Source organism: Vicia villosa, linkage group LG1 (genome assembly GCF_029867415.1).
Source record: "Vicia villosa cultivar HV-30 ecotype Madison, WI linkage group LG1, Vvil1.0, whole genome shotgun sequence".
In the NCBI taxonomy this organism is placed as follows: domain Eukaryota; kingdom Viridiplantae; phylum Streptophyta; class Magnoliopsida; order Fabales; family Fabaceae; genus Vicia; species Vicia villosa.
The window spans coordinates 8,450,430-8,466,271 of NC_081180.1; positions in this window are offsets into that span (position 1 = coordinate 8,450,430).

The following is a 15,842-nucleotide window of genomic DNA, read 5'->3' on the forward strand; positions in this document are numbered from 1 at the left end:
GCAATGCCTAAGGTTCAAAATACCTCATCCTATACAAGGATGGAACAAAACATAACAAAGCTAATAAAATAAAATAAAAACTAGTACTAAATATACTATAGCACTAAACATAAAATATAAAACTACTCATCCTCATCCTGATGATCTTCTTCCACATTCTCATCCTCACCACCTTCCTCCTCCTCAGGAAATGGACTGACCTCAGGCCAATCAGCATAATCCACCAAATCTTAGCGAGAACTCCACGGATGAGCCACATGGGGCTCCATCATCTGCAACCTCAGCTGAGACATAGAATCATGCAAAAACATGAATGCTCTCTGATGCGCCATATGAAATGCTAAGTTCTCCTCTCTATCAGGATTACTACGGCGGCGAGCAGGGCGAGCAGCAGCAACAGGAACAGCAGTCAACCTGGATAAACAATAACGCTCAATAAAAATGTCATCAATAAAAGTGTCAATAGACACAAGCCCCTCAGAAGGAATCTGCACTCTTGCTTTCTTGCACAGATTCATGATCAAACCAGGAAAAATCAGCTTGCATGGAGCACGATCACCATGCCGAGTTCCACTCAAAGCAACCCTCTTCAGCTCATTCGCAATAATGCGAGTAATATCAATCGGCTCATGCTCAATCATACGAGCAACCAGTGCAGCAGACTCAGCAGGTAAAGAGGAAGTGTGACTCCTAGGCCTTAAATTATGAAGGACAACAGACATGAGAATCTGAGCATTAGTAGACAACGACTTCCTAGAGAATTTCTGGGGTTGTTGTGAAGGATTAAGATCATAAGACTGCCCCCTCGCACACAAGACCTCCCTCAGATGCTCCCAATCAAAATTACCCCTTGCCAATTGCACATGATACCCACACAACTCACCATCCTCAAAAGGTAATTGAGTTCCAAGAAACTCACGGATAGCTTGACGAGAAAAATCAATTTCCTTACCACGCACCCAAGTTTTGAACTCAAAGGGAACACCTTCAACCGGAAATTCCTCATTTGGAACAGCATTAGCATAGAACTCTCTTACAATCTCCAAATGAAACTTAGGTGCAGGCTCACAAAGCTTAAGCCAACCATACTCCTCAATGGTGTTATGACACCACCCATAGGTTCCCTCAGGATTGATTCTCACAATTCGCTCAGGCCACCATGTCCTAACCTCTAACTTTTTGTACCTCTCCTCTTGGACATGACTCTTAAAACGGTTATGATTAAACGGAATAGCCCTAGGTGCTTGAGAAGAGCTGCCACCTTCGGTTCCGGACTTTCTTTTCTTAGAGCCTAGGAATTTCGGTCCCATCTGAAATGATTAAAGAAATAGCACACAAAAACCAATATGTTAACACATTTCATAACACACAAAAAAAATAATAATAAACAGCCCAAGAAGAAGCAAAGACAATACCACTCCCCCCTGCATCAAACAAAAACAGGCAGAAGAGGGGATTTTTCTGAAATCCCCAGACCGCGCTAAGCGCGCCTACCGCGCTAAGCGGGCTCTGCGATTTGCAGAAAAAATCCCATGCGAACCAGGGTTATTTCCAAACATCTCCAGCACCCAAATACGATTTTAAACACAACATGGTACTGGAAAAGAGATTCTACTACTAGGTTTTCAACACAAAAATCCTAACCAAATCATATATTCCTAAAATCAAAAATTAAACCTTAATATATAATGCAAGCATAAGAGAAAAGAAATAAAAAGAAGAAGATGAAGACATTACCTTGGTGATGATGAAGAAGGCACATGAACCTTGATTAATTAGCAAAACAAAAAGTAAGCAAAGAAAGAAAGAAAGAAAGCTAGGAGAAGAAAATGGGAGAAATGAGGCAACCAAACCTCAAAACCCTACTTCCCTCACCCAGAATTCGTGTTGGGTCGGGTCAAAGACAAAGGGCCCAAAATCAAAAATATTTTTTTTTTCTGAAAACCAACCCGCGCTAAGCGGGGTATGAAGCGCGCTAAGCGCGCAAGTCTCTGGAACGAAGGGTTCCAAAATTTCAAAAGCGCGCTAAGCGGGCTAGGAGCGCGCTAAGCGCCCTTGACAGAACACAGAAAATTTTTTCTTTCTACCAGCATGTGAAACTTTACCGGTAGACTGATTTTGGCTCGACCAGAACGCAAAAAACATAAACGGTAAAAAACACATAAAACAAGCTGAATATATACAAATTGGGGTGCCTCCCAATAAGCGCTTTGTTTAACGTCGGTCAGCTCGACGGTCAAAGGCAATCAAGGATCACCAAACGATAAAACACAAGTTTCACGATTAAAATCGCTTCCTCGATAAACCTTCAACCTCTGACCATTAACTACCCATTCTTGCTTTGATTTTTGGTCCTCTATCACAATAGCCCCATGGCTTCTAACCTCTTTGACCAAAAACAGTCCGGACCATTTAGACTTCAACTTTCCCGGAAAAAGTCTTAACCGGGAATTGAAGAGTAAAACTAATTGCCCTACCTTAAAGTCTTTCATTCTAATCTTACTATCATGATAGAATTTGGTCTTTTCTTTGTAAATCGAATTAGACTTATAGGCATGCAATATCATCTCTTTCAACTCATTTAATTGGATTTTTCTTCTCTCTCCACACAACTTGTGGTCAAAATTCAAAAGCTTCAAGGCCCAATATGCCTTATGCTCTAGTTCTACGGGAAGGTGACAACTTTTACCATACACCATTTGGAATGGTGTCAGACCGATCGGTGCTTTGAAAGCGGTCCGATATGCCCACAAGGTTTCATCAAGCTTCATTGACCAATCCTTCCTAGAGCTAGACACAGTTTTCTCAAGAATTCTCTTAATTTCTCTATTTGTCCTCTCAACTTGCCCATTAGTTTGTGGATGATATGGAGTAGCCACCTTGTGCTTTACTCCATATTGCTCCAACACTTTTTCAAGCGGGGCATTACAGAAATGAGATCCACCATCACTAATTATTACTCTTGGCGAGCCAAACCGCGAAAATATATTTTTCTTCAGAAATTTAATCACAGTCTTACCATCCGCTTTGGGTGAAGCAATCGCTTCCACCCATTTAGACACATAATCCACAGCTACCAAGATGTATTCATTTGACATTGAGGAAGGGAATGGTCCAACAAAGTCAATACCCCAACAATCAAATACCTCAACTTCTACAATACTTTGGAGGGGCATTTCCTCTCTTTTCCCTATTCCACCAGTTCTTTGACAACTGTCGCATGAGGCAACATGGTGGTAAGCATCTTTGAACAAAGTAGGCCACCAAAATCCCGATTGAAGGACTTTTGTGGCCGTACGCAAACCATTAAAATGACCACCATAAGGCGAATTGTGGCAATGCCACAATATGCTTTTTGACTCCTCATCCGCGACACATCTTCTCAAAAGATTGTCACTACTCAACTTAAACAAGTGAGGATCATCCCAAACATAGAAATTAGCATCGTTCAAAAACTTTTTTCTTTGATTCCAAGTTAGATCCTCAGGTATCCAGCCGGATGCTTTGTGGTTAGCCATATCCGCGAACCAGGGTCTAACTTCCTGTACCATGTACAGTTTTTCATCAGGGAATTCTTCCCTCACTTCTTTTTCATTGTTTGTTACCTCGGTATTCACTAACCGAGACAAATGATCCGCAATCAAATTTTCTGTACCTTTCTTATCTCTCACTTCAAGATCAAATTCTTGAAGCAAAAGAATCCACCGAATAAGCCTCTGTTTTGAATCAGGCTTGGTAAGAAGATATTTGATTGCGGCATGATCAGTATAACACACAACTTTAGAACCAATGAGGTAAGGACGAAACTTTTCCAATGCAAATACAATTGCGAGCAATTCTTTTTCGGTAGTGGCATAGTTAACCTGTGCCTCATTTAAAACTTTGCTCGCATAATGTATAGCATGGAATTGTTTGTTCTTCCTTTGGCCTAAGACCGCACCAACCGCATAGTCACTAGCATCGCACATGAGTTCAAACTCAAGCGACCAATTAGGAGCGACAATTATGGGTGTGGTGGTCAAATTTTCTTTAAGTTCTAGGAAAGCTTTTAGACATGATTCATCAAAATTAAATTCCATACCTTTGTTGAGCAAATTACTCAAAGGCTTTGCAACCTTGGAGAAATCCTTGATGAATCTTCTATAGAACCCAGCATGTCCCAAAAAGCTCCTTATGCCTTTAACATTCACCGGAGGGGGAAGCTTTTCAATAACCTCGATTTTTGCCGGATCAACCTCAAGCCCCTTTGAAGAAACCTTGTGGCCAAGAACAATCCCATCTGTCACCATGAAAGTGCATTTCTCCCAGTTGAGAACCAAATTTGTTTCAATGCATCTTTCCATCACCACATCAAGGTTCTTCAAGCACAAGTCAAATGATGACCCGTACACAGAAAAATCATCCATGAACACCTCAATGCTTTTTTCGATCAAATCTGAGAAGATAGCTTGCATGCACCTTTGAAATGTTGCAGGAGCATTACATAGTCCAAATGGCATTCTTCGGTATGCGAAAACGCCAAAAGGACATGTAAAGGCAGTTTTCTCGTGGTCCGCCGGATTCACTGATATTTGATTGTATCCCGAATAACCATCCAAGAAACAATAGAAATTTCTTCCGGCTAACCTCTCTAACATTTGATCCATAAAAGGTAATGGAAAGTGATCTTTTCTGGTTGCTTGGTTCAACCTCCTATAATCAATACACATACGCCACCCGGTCACCGATCTCGAAGGAATCAACTCGTTCTTCTCATTTCTCACAACCGTCAATCCACCCTTCTTAGGAACCACATGCACCGGGCTCACCCATTCGCTATCGGAGATGGGATAAATCATCCCCGCCTCTAATAACTTCACAACCTCTTTTCTAACAACTTCTTTCATGGTTGGATTCAATCGCCTTTGAGGTTGTGCTACGGGCCGAAAATCATCTTCTAACATAATCTTATGCATACAATAGGCCGGACTAATACCCTTCAAGTCGGATAAAACCCATCCTATTGCTTCTTGATTCTTTATCAATACTTCCTTCAATCGATGCTCTTCCTTGCTAGACAAACCATTATTAATGATAACCGGCTTAGTAGAATTGTCACCGAGAAACACGTACTTCAAGTGAGATGGTAACACATTCAACTCCACCTTTTGCTCTTCAACTTTAGGTTCATCCTTCAACTCTTCAATTTGAGTTTCAAATGGATTCATCTCATCACAAGCCTCTAAATTTCTCAAGCAATCTTCAATTTCTTTCTCTTGATCTTTGGTGAGAACTTCAAGAGCTTCCATTAAAGTCTTCTCAAGAGGATTCGACAAGTGCATTTGATTCTCCACTTTCATTATAGCCCTTTCGGTAGCATCGATTCTAAAACAATCATCATCATCACTCGGATGCTTGATGGCTTCAAAGAGATCAAGACATAATTCTTCATCTTGGTACCTTAATTTCATTAAGCCATCATCAATATCGATCATCATTCGGGCCGTCTTCATAAAAGGCCTTCCTAAGATCAATGGAATCTCAGGATCTTCTTCCATGTCTATGACGATAAAATCAACAGGATACCAAAATTTGTCAACCTTGACAAGCAAGTCTTCCGCAACTCCATGAGGATGAGCTGTGGATTTATCTGCTAATGATAACGTCATTCTTGTCGGTTTCAAATCATTGATTCCTAATCTTCTCACCATTGACAGAGGGATCAAATTAATGCTAGAACCGGTATCTACCAAACCTTTGCCTATGTGGACATTTCCAATAGACACCGGTAAGGTTACCCGCCCAGGATCATTTGATTTTATCGGAGTAGTGCGTTGAATTAACGCATTACAACAAGAGCTCACCGTTACTACCTCCGGATCCAAGAATCTTCTCTTCTTAGTGATGATGTCTTTGATGAATTTTGCATACATCGGCATTTGCTCTAATGCTTCGGAAAAAGGAACATTGATTTGCAACTTGCTAAAAATGTCCAAGAACCGAGCATAGTGCTTTGCATCTTCTTTCTTTGACGGACCGGGAGGGTAAGGTAATTTCTTCACTTGTATAGAATCATCCACCTTCTTCTTTCCCTTTTCACTCACACTCAATTTTTTTCTCTCTTTTTCTACAACTTTCTCAAGAGTTTCTTTTTCCACTAATTCTTTCTCTTTCTCATTTTCAACTAAATCACCCTCAACATTTTTTTCGACTTCAATCACCCTATCTTTTTCACTCTCAACAACTTCCTCCTCAACTATCTCTCCTACACCCATATCAATATTTCTACCGCTACGAGTTAGAATTGACTTACAATGCTCACGAGGATTTTCTTGTGTAGTAGCCGGAAAAGGACCTTTGTTTTGATCGGCAAGTTGCTTTGACAATTGCCCGACTTGAGTTTCAAGGTTCTTTATTGCGGCATCCGTACTCTTTTGGCTTGCAATTTGCAATTGCATGAATTGGCTAAGAGTGTCCTCGATTGAAAGCTTTGTTTGTTGAGGTTGTTGATTGTAACCGCCTTGATAAGGATTTTGACGATTCGATGGGCCCGCTTCCGGCCTCCATCCTTGTTGATAACCTTGATTACCTCTTTGTTGGTAACCTTGGTTATTGTTGTAAGGTTGTTGTTGTTGTCTCCCACCATATCCTTGATTAGGATTAGACACATAATTCACCTCTTCACCCGGTGGAGGACAAAAACCTGTTTGATGGTCACCCCTACACAATTCACAACACATCACATGTTGATTTTTAGAAGGGCTCCCATTTATCTCTTTGATTTGTTGAGGGAGTTTTGACATTTGTTGAGTGAGCAATTCTACTTGTTGTGTCAATAACTTGTTTTGAGCAAGTATTGCATCACTAGTATTCAATTCAAGAACTCCCGGTTTTCTTTGCAATGCACTACGGTTGTGTTGCCCTTGATGATCATTCAAAGCCATTCTATCAATGATAGCAATCGCTTCTGCAGCAGTTTTTGAGATCAACGAACCACCCGCGGTAGCATCTAAAAGAGTTTTTGGTTGAGGTTGGAGTCCATTTCTAAAGATATGGATTTGAGACAATTCATCAAACCCATGACCTTTGCACTTTCTAACCATGGACTTGAACCTCTCCCATGCTTCATTGAGAGATTCATTCGAACCTTGAGAGAACACCGCAATAGAAGTTTTCGCTTCCATGAACCTATTGTGAGGAAAGAACCGATCCAAGAACTTCTCTTCTAACTCGTTCCAATTTGTCATGACATTATTTGGTTGATCAAGGTACCATTCCTTAGCTTTTCCAATTAAGGAATGAGGAAAAAGTCTCCTGAACACCTGTTCTTCTTGGTCTTCCGGAGCACCAATTGTTCCGGCGATCTCGTAGAACTTTGTTAGATGAGTAAATGGATCCTCGTGATCTGCCCCTGTGAACGGATTTTGGTATAATAATTGAAGTAACCCCGTCTTCATCTCGGAGTTTCTTCCATTGGCCTGATCACGAGCAAATTGTGAATTGAGTCGAGGGCTATTAACACAAGGCCCTCGAGCTGGAACATTAGGGATCTCTCCTGCCATTTCTCCCTCAACTAAGTTTTCAACCGGAGTTGAAGAAGAAGATGCCTCTTGTTGTTGTCTTCTTTCCCTAGCTAGTTGTCTCCTCCTACGAGTTTTGCTATTCTCTCTACGAGCAGTCCTCTCAATCTCAGGATCAAAATGGAGTTGATCTGCAGGTACACGTCCTCGCATAAACTGTAATCTGAAAAACTAACCAAGCAAATTAACAAACACAAGGAAAATAAATTTAGAAACAAGATATTAATTATAAGACTCAATACAAAACAAACTATTGCAATGCTTACAATATCTAAACAACAATCCCCGGCAACGGCGCCATTTTGTTGAAAGAGTATTGTGGTATACTTTCCGTTTATATCGTATCCACAGGGATTATTGCGATATCACCGCCGTTCTATAGCCTATTTTGTCTTGAGTTAATGTTACTTTTGTTTTAGGTTTGCAAAAGATCATTCAATCACTTTAGTAGCAAAGAGTAAATTAATGAAAGTTCTAAGTTAAAGAAAATGTATCAAGATTCGATTTCATCGACCTAAATTTGTATGTTTCCTTATAAATAGATGCTTATGAACTTGCTAACGATCAATATAATTACGTATCGACACCTATATCGTCCGTGTCCGCAACGATATAGTTAGATTTACCGTATTGTTTAACCGACGATTTCTCCACCGTTTAAACAATACAAATAACGTTTTAAAACCGATACTTAGTAAACATCAAACTCTAAATCCATGTCTGCAACTTATAGTTTGAAAGATGATGAGTTAGGTCTAGATACAAACATTGATGTCTCAAACATTTATGTCATACCCTAATTTTTGACCCCCCCTGAGATGACATATCTTCAGGATTTTTCATCAAGTCAAAGCAAGTACCCAGAACAGCCTGACATTCAATCGAGGGTGTTCAAAGACAAGAAAACTCAGGCAAAGGATCAATCAATAGGAGGATTAGTCTCTAACACAATCATGAGACTCAAAAGCCTCATTATTACACCTATGATTGATTAAGACACCCAGTCATCTAAGTACAGGATTACTCAGATCAACAGACTAGGGTTTGGAGCCTATCAAGGACTAAAATCAGGGATCACCTTTGGGAAACCCTAAAAAGCCCCAGGAAACCATTCAAAGACATTAATCATCTTCAAATAACTCTTATGACAAGATCCACTGGACATTACACCTCAATTCAAAGTCTACACTCATCATTGTCCTCTAGTCGACAATTAGGGTTTTTGACCTAATTCACCAAGATAGTTGACTTTTAATCAGGGCATGGATCCAAAACTCAAGACATGATTCAAGAATCTCTACTACCTCAATATAATCCATTTACATCATTCATTTGAGGAAAAGATCTTGTTTCTACACAAAAGCCCAAAAATTCACTTTGTCAGGAAAAAGTCAACTGTGTGGGATCATCATTGACTTTTAAGGTTTTTGGTCAAAAAATGACTTTCAAAGATCAATATCATCAATATATGGATGTAAAAGTCATTTGACCAAAGAAATTCATCAAGGAGCAAAAAGTCGGGAATTAGGGTTTTTGAGGGCATGGTGAGAACTCAAAATTTCACCTACACAACTCAAAAAACTTCCAACATGAAAGTTGTAGATCTTGCAAAATAAAACAACATCTCACATAAGAACTTTTTTCAAAAGATCAACCATTTAAGGGTTTTGAAAATTTTGAAGTTTTAGGTCATAAACACTTAGAAAATTTTCTAAGTGTTTTAACCTAGTTTTCATCCAACTTTGGGCTCATTTTTCACAAATTTCCCAAATGATTCTGAAGAAGACATAAACTAATGATTTGAAGTAGATGTTTAGGGCTTTCCAAATTGTGTTCAACCTTCTCCAAATTCATTTTGAGCTAAGAGTTATGCTTGGTCAAAGTTGGCCTCATGAAGTAAAATTATAGGTCATGCATCATTTTTGAACTTTGAAATTTTGTGCACATGACCTCAATTATGGATGCTACACGACCCATAACATATCTGAAACAATGCCATGCATTCATTTTCACCATGCCATAAGGATTGAAGAAGATTCTAAAAACAAGAACATGTGATTATGTAATGATTACATTTGTGAATTTATGGCAAATTGATGAATCACCCAAGGAATCTTCTCACCAACCAATTAGAGCTTATTTCTGGCTCAGAATTGTCCCCTAAGATCAAGCAAAATCGAGGGCTAGGGGATTGATCAAATGGAATCAAAATTCTCATCATTGCACTTGGGATATTCTTTGAATTTCTTCATGGCTAAGAAACCAAAACTCTCCCACTAAGCAAGCTCACTCTCTCAATCAGTACTGAACCAATTGCCTATAAATAGAGGCCTCATTCTCATTCAAAAAACACACCAAAGCAACAGAATTCTTGCTTTCTCTTTTCTTTCTTCATACTTAGTTTTTTCAAAGGTCCTTTGGCAAGAAGACTCGGATTCTTCAAACCAAAGCTCTCTCTTTGAAAATAAGTATTCAAACACATTGAGGGAGGCATTTGGAGGTGATCCAAACCTCTGGAACACTGCTGGGCGTGGAGAATCATCATCTCCACCTCTCATTTGGAGCACTTGCAGTTGGAGGTCCATAGAGTAATTCAGGAGGTTTCAAGCCAAGCCAATCATCCAGGCACACTCCTCAGGTCATAGTGAAGCTAACCAGATGGCTGCAGCTCATCTGTAACTCCAAATTCAATAACCTCCATGTTCACTTGAAGCTGAAATCGAGGGAGGTCCATAGAACAATTCAGGAGGATTCAAGCTCCAATAAGCATTCAGTTAGCATCATTGAGTCTCAGGGAAGCTATTGAGATCATTCATTCAAGCCCAGGTGCTCTCTATCATCCTCACGACCTCCATTTTCAGAGGTAAGTTTCTGAACCTCACCTCTTTAATTTAAGCACTCTTTGTGATAAAGCTCGATTCTATTTTGTTCAGCATCATCAGAGGATTGAAAACCCTCTATCATCATTCATTTATCTTTCAGTATAGTCATTTAATTTGATTTTTAAAATTTAGGGTTCTTCACGATTTCTGGTAAATTAGTTAGATGTAGTTAATATAAATAGATATTAGTTGCATATTTAGATTCGTGAGGAAATTTGGAGTGAAATTCATCTTTACATCATCACGTTTGGTTGAGAAACGAGTAAGTTCAGAAATTCAAATTTGAAGAGCTTGAGGTTGAAGATGAAGATGGTGGGTGGCGCCATTTTTGAATTCTCAGGGGAGGGTTTAAAATATATTTAACTGAAAGCGTGTTTTAAACGAATACATCGTTTGCCCTAGTGGCCTCACATGCGCTCTTAGTCTCCTCATGCCTCAAGTCTGGGGTTCGAATCCCCCTCGCCCCAGACTTTTTATTCCTTTTATTTTTTTCATGATTTACACGTTTATCTGAAAATATAATGTGTTGGATGTGTATCACTATCACCATGCGCGCGCTGGCCCAGTGGTTTGGTTTTGGGTATGTGACCTAAAGGGCGTGAGTTCAAGCCTTGGTGGAGACATTCCTAATTTTTTATCACTTGTCACACCTATTTTCTTCACAACTTCACACAATTAATTCACCTATCAAATTAAATCATTTTCACTTCATTTTTCATACACCTATTATTTAATATATCTATTTTGTGAATAGTCAAAAAAATCATAAAAATATTATTTATTTCATGAATTTTAATTAGGTTTAAAATAGTATGTTTTTAAGTGTTTTCTTAAATACTTTAAATATATATTGTCACTTTATTTTAACCTAATCACTTTGTAAATAATTTTATGATAAAACCCTAATTGTTTAGGTCTTAATTAGTTAAAAGTCTTTATTTTTACCTTAATTAAGTTGACTTTTGTCAATTTTCAAAACTGTTTTCAATCTCCGAATAAATCAAATGATTAGGGTTTTCAAACAACAAAACCTTGTATCATTCAAAATCATTTTCAAATTGCTTTTACACCAGTACTGAAAAGTACTGGGCCTCTAATAGAGTGTAAGTCCCAAAAACCTTCTCTTCTTAGCTTGTTTTCAAAACTGTATTTTCAAAATCTTCTTTCTGTTTTCAAAACATTCTTCTGGTATTTGAAGGGCATTATTCCCGGTGAAACTCTTCAGATACCTATGTGACCTTTGTCCATCTTCACTTCTTCTGTTTTCAAAAAAACCATTAACTGTTTATCATATATATTCAACTGTTATCAACAAAACAACAAAAATACTGTTGAGGCTCTGTACATACTTCTTCAATGGCCTCCACTCCATCCAGGTTAGGCTTTACAAGCTTTCAATTTACAGTCTTTATTTAAATTACTGTCAAATATAAATTGTGCATATATTAGTTTAGAACTACGTTTGAGTATAAACCCTAGGACAGTTAAACTATATATATTATAGGAATATGGCCTAGGATTGAGAATGTCTTCCCGGTGAAGGCTCTTTCCTAATTAGAGATCTGTAGTTCAAACCCCCAAGATGAATTATTCCCGGTGAAACATCTTGGTAAAAACCTTAGAATCCAAATAATAGGACACATCCACCCAAAGAGGAATTATTCCCGGTGAAACCTCTTACCCATTTGCTTAGAGCCAAAATAAGTTCAAAACTACATAGCTTTCTCTTGTGCTATAACAAGGACCCTCGATTAGCCTCCTCTTGGGCTTTGTACAAGGACCCACAGGCTTCTTAAAAGCATTTCCAGCTTCCTCTTGAGCTTGTATACAAGGACCCATCAGGTTTCTTATAAACATAGGAACAGGTCTTTAGTCACCTTTTAGCCCACCCTGGTGAGTTTCTTCCAATTTAAACCAGACTTTAAACAAGCTAAGTTTGTCTCAATTTTGCATTGAGTACACCTTTTGGAATGAGAGACATGGACAGTCTCTATCACCCTTATCTTCATCAATCTTCCTTAGCAGAGTCTAGGATCTATGTTTATTTTCTCCTCAGCATGTGTCAGCCTTCATCTTGGGCTTTAAACAAGAAGTCTCCACTAGATAATCTTTCTGCCAGTCATTTCAATAAATATCCCTGGAAAAGGGTTAGCTTCCACACATTCCATCATTTCAATAAAAACCCCTGGAAAGGGTTAGCCTCCAAAGTCAATTAAAATCAATCCATCATTCCAATAAATATCCCTGGAAAGGGTTAGCTTCCACACATTCTTTCATTTCAACAAAACCCCTGGAAAGGGTTAGCCTCCAAAGTCAATTATTAAATGTCAAAATAAATAAAGATTCATTTCTCTTAGGAGATAATTTCCCCAAAAGAGTCAAAACCCCTGGAAAGGGTCAGCCTCCAAAAAACATGATAAAGTCAGTCTTTTAACAGACAAATTCACCAGCTGAGTCAAAATCCCTGGAAAGGGTTAGCTTCCAAAGAAAAACAGTCTTTCAATAAATAAAATCTCCTCAATAGAGTCAAAACCAACAAAAATAGTTAGCCTCAACCTTGGGCTTCATACAAGGCACCAAACAATAAAACTCCCCTGTCAAGAGTCAGCCTCAACCTTGGGCATTGTACAAGGCAGATAATAGAGTCTCCCCAGTGAGTTCTTCATCATTCAGTAGCCACAACTTTGGGCCTTGTACAAGGCAGATAAACCATATTTTCATGTGTCAAAGATTCCTAACACCTAGGATCTTTTCCCCATAGAGTCATCCATACTCAGTTTATTTAAGAGTCTGCCACAACCTTGGGCTTTGTACAAGGCAGAAAATAATGTTTTCCCTAGCTAGAGTCAGCCACAACCTTGGGCTTTGTACAAGGCACATAAAATAGAGTCATTCATTCCATTATCCTCAACAGTTAGCCACAACCTTGGGCTTTGTACAAGGCACATAAATAGAGTCTCCCTAAGTAGAGTCAGCCTCAATTCTGGGCTTTGTACAGAACACAAAAAATACCCTGTAATTAATCCCCAGTGGAGTCATCTCCCAGAGTCAATAATATTAATTAATTAATCAAAAAGCCTCAAGCTTGGGCCTCATACAAGCCAGCTAAAGTCAAATCTTTTATACAGTAGATAGACATAGCTTATCTCTATAGAGAGATATTTTTACTACTCTACCACATTCAAACAAACAAACATTTCAATTTCAATTTTAATCAAGTCTCCCATTTAGGATTTTGAAAGGCATGAGCTGGCAGTAAAACCCAGACATGTGGTAACTTTCCCTAATTTGGATGAGCATCTTTCTTTCATTTAAGAGGCATTTGACTGGTATACTTGCACATACACAAGTAAGGTCCCCCTCTTGAATGAAATGAATTCAGTTATTCTGTCACTCCTTTAAATGTTTGTGGTAGAATAGTACTAATACCTCTCTGTAAAGATGATTCCATGTCTCTTTACTGTAAACAGAGATTTAATTCCAAGCTTCAACCTTGAGCTTTAAGCAAGGCACCAAAAATAAGTAATTTCCCTAGTTAGTTCCCCGAACTACATTAAGCTCTGACTTCCACTAGGGATATGTAGGCATGAGGTTCACAAGGAATCTCAGCGAGCTAATAAAATACCAAAAATAGTCAGTCTGTCTATCTGTCTGTCTTTCTTTAATCAATTCAATTCTCTCTCCTAACACAAAGGAGAAACTTTCCCAATCTTTAGCAATAAACACAATCACAATGACACAGAGAAGGTTCCTGTAGAGTACTACAGATATGTAGGGTGTTTAAACACTTCCCTATGTATAACCGACCTCCCGGACTCCAGAATTTCTAGTCTAGGTGAAATCCCCACACTTAGCAAACTCCTAGGGTTTAGTTGAGATCTTTTTTCCCCTTTCCTACTCGTAGGACAAATAAGAAAGTTCGTGTGATATCGTAGGAAGAACTGAAATAAAATTCATCCCACCACGGGCGCATTCTCCTTCCAAATTTCGCGTGAAGGGTTTAGCGTGCCGTCCTCCCAAGTGAAACGGGGAGGTAAAGAAAACGACCACCACAGAAAAATGGCGACTCTGCTGGGGATATAAGTGTTAAAAACCTTGGTTTTTCATCCAAACCAATGGTTGACCTGTTGCTGGTCCAGCCCCAATGAGGAATTAGGGATGCCAAATTCCCCCTCAAACAAGAGAGGTCCTGCCTAACCTCTGTGTCATATCATGTGTTTGTTGCATATATATTTGTTTATTTTGTTTATTCTGTATCGGGAAAGGGCTTGATTCCCCCTTGTGGTGAGAAATCCTATACCCGGATTTGAGTGCAACATAAGATAGGATGGAGGATGTCTTCCCGGTGAAGGCCCTCTAATCTTGGTTTCCAAGTCTACTCTTGGGATTTGCCTGGCTGGTTGTGATTAACTGCGCCACTGCATTCCGAGACTGATTTGTACCAGGAGGACCTAGAAACACATTAACCCCACTTAAAGCCTTTTTTTTAGGACGTAGAGCGGTGATTACGGAAGTAATTGTCACGCAGATACTACACTCAGAGAAAACTCTCTTATAGATACCAATCAACGTATCTTTAAGGTTGAGCAAAAACTCTGAGACCCCTAGAACCCGTTCTACAGGTACAAAAATCCTTAACCTTAGTTTACCATTGGGGCGGGGATTGCGTTTTGACTTCATGACCACTATACCCTTCAACGCCATGTTTGTTTAAAACTCTTGTGTGTGCATTCATGCATTCATGCATCATTCATTAATAAACAACTAAAAACAAAAAAAAAGAGTCTTTTTCGAGTCGTTTTTCAAGGAAACTAAATAACGAACGTTTTGAACTTCATAGAAAGAGAGAAACGGAGAAAGGACTTAAGGATCTATATTATGGATTACGGAAGAAAGAGAGCTAGGAAATACACCTTCAAGATTCCCCAGGTCGAGGAACTGGGAAAGCTCGGAAAACTGGTGGTCAACCCCCAGGCTTTCAAGGAGAAGTATGGAAAACTTCTGCCTTTGCTCAATACCAACATGGTGGATGGGATCCTTCCCACCTTGGTACAGTTTTACGATCCAACGTATCACTGTTTCACCTTTCCAGATTATCAGCTCATGCCTACGTTAGAGGAGTACTCTCGTCTGATTGGAATACCCGTGTACGCGCAAGATCCGTACTCCGGTTTGGAAAAGAATCCTGACGACATTATCATTGCTGCAACTACTCCTTTGAACGTAGTCGACATTAGAACTCATATGGTGAGTAGAGGAGGAATTCAAGGATTGCCCTCCAAATTCCTGTTTGATCAAGCTCGGTACTTCGTCAGCATCCAAGATATGAGCGCATTTGAGGAAGTCTTGGCTTTGCTTATCTACGGATTGTTTTTGTTCCCTAACATTAACGATTTCGTCG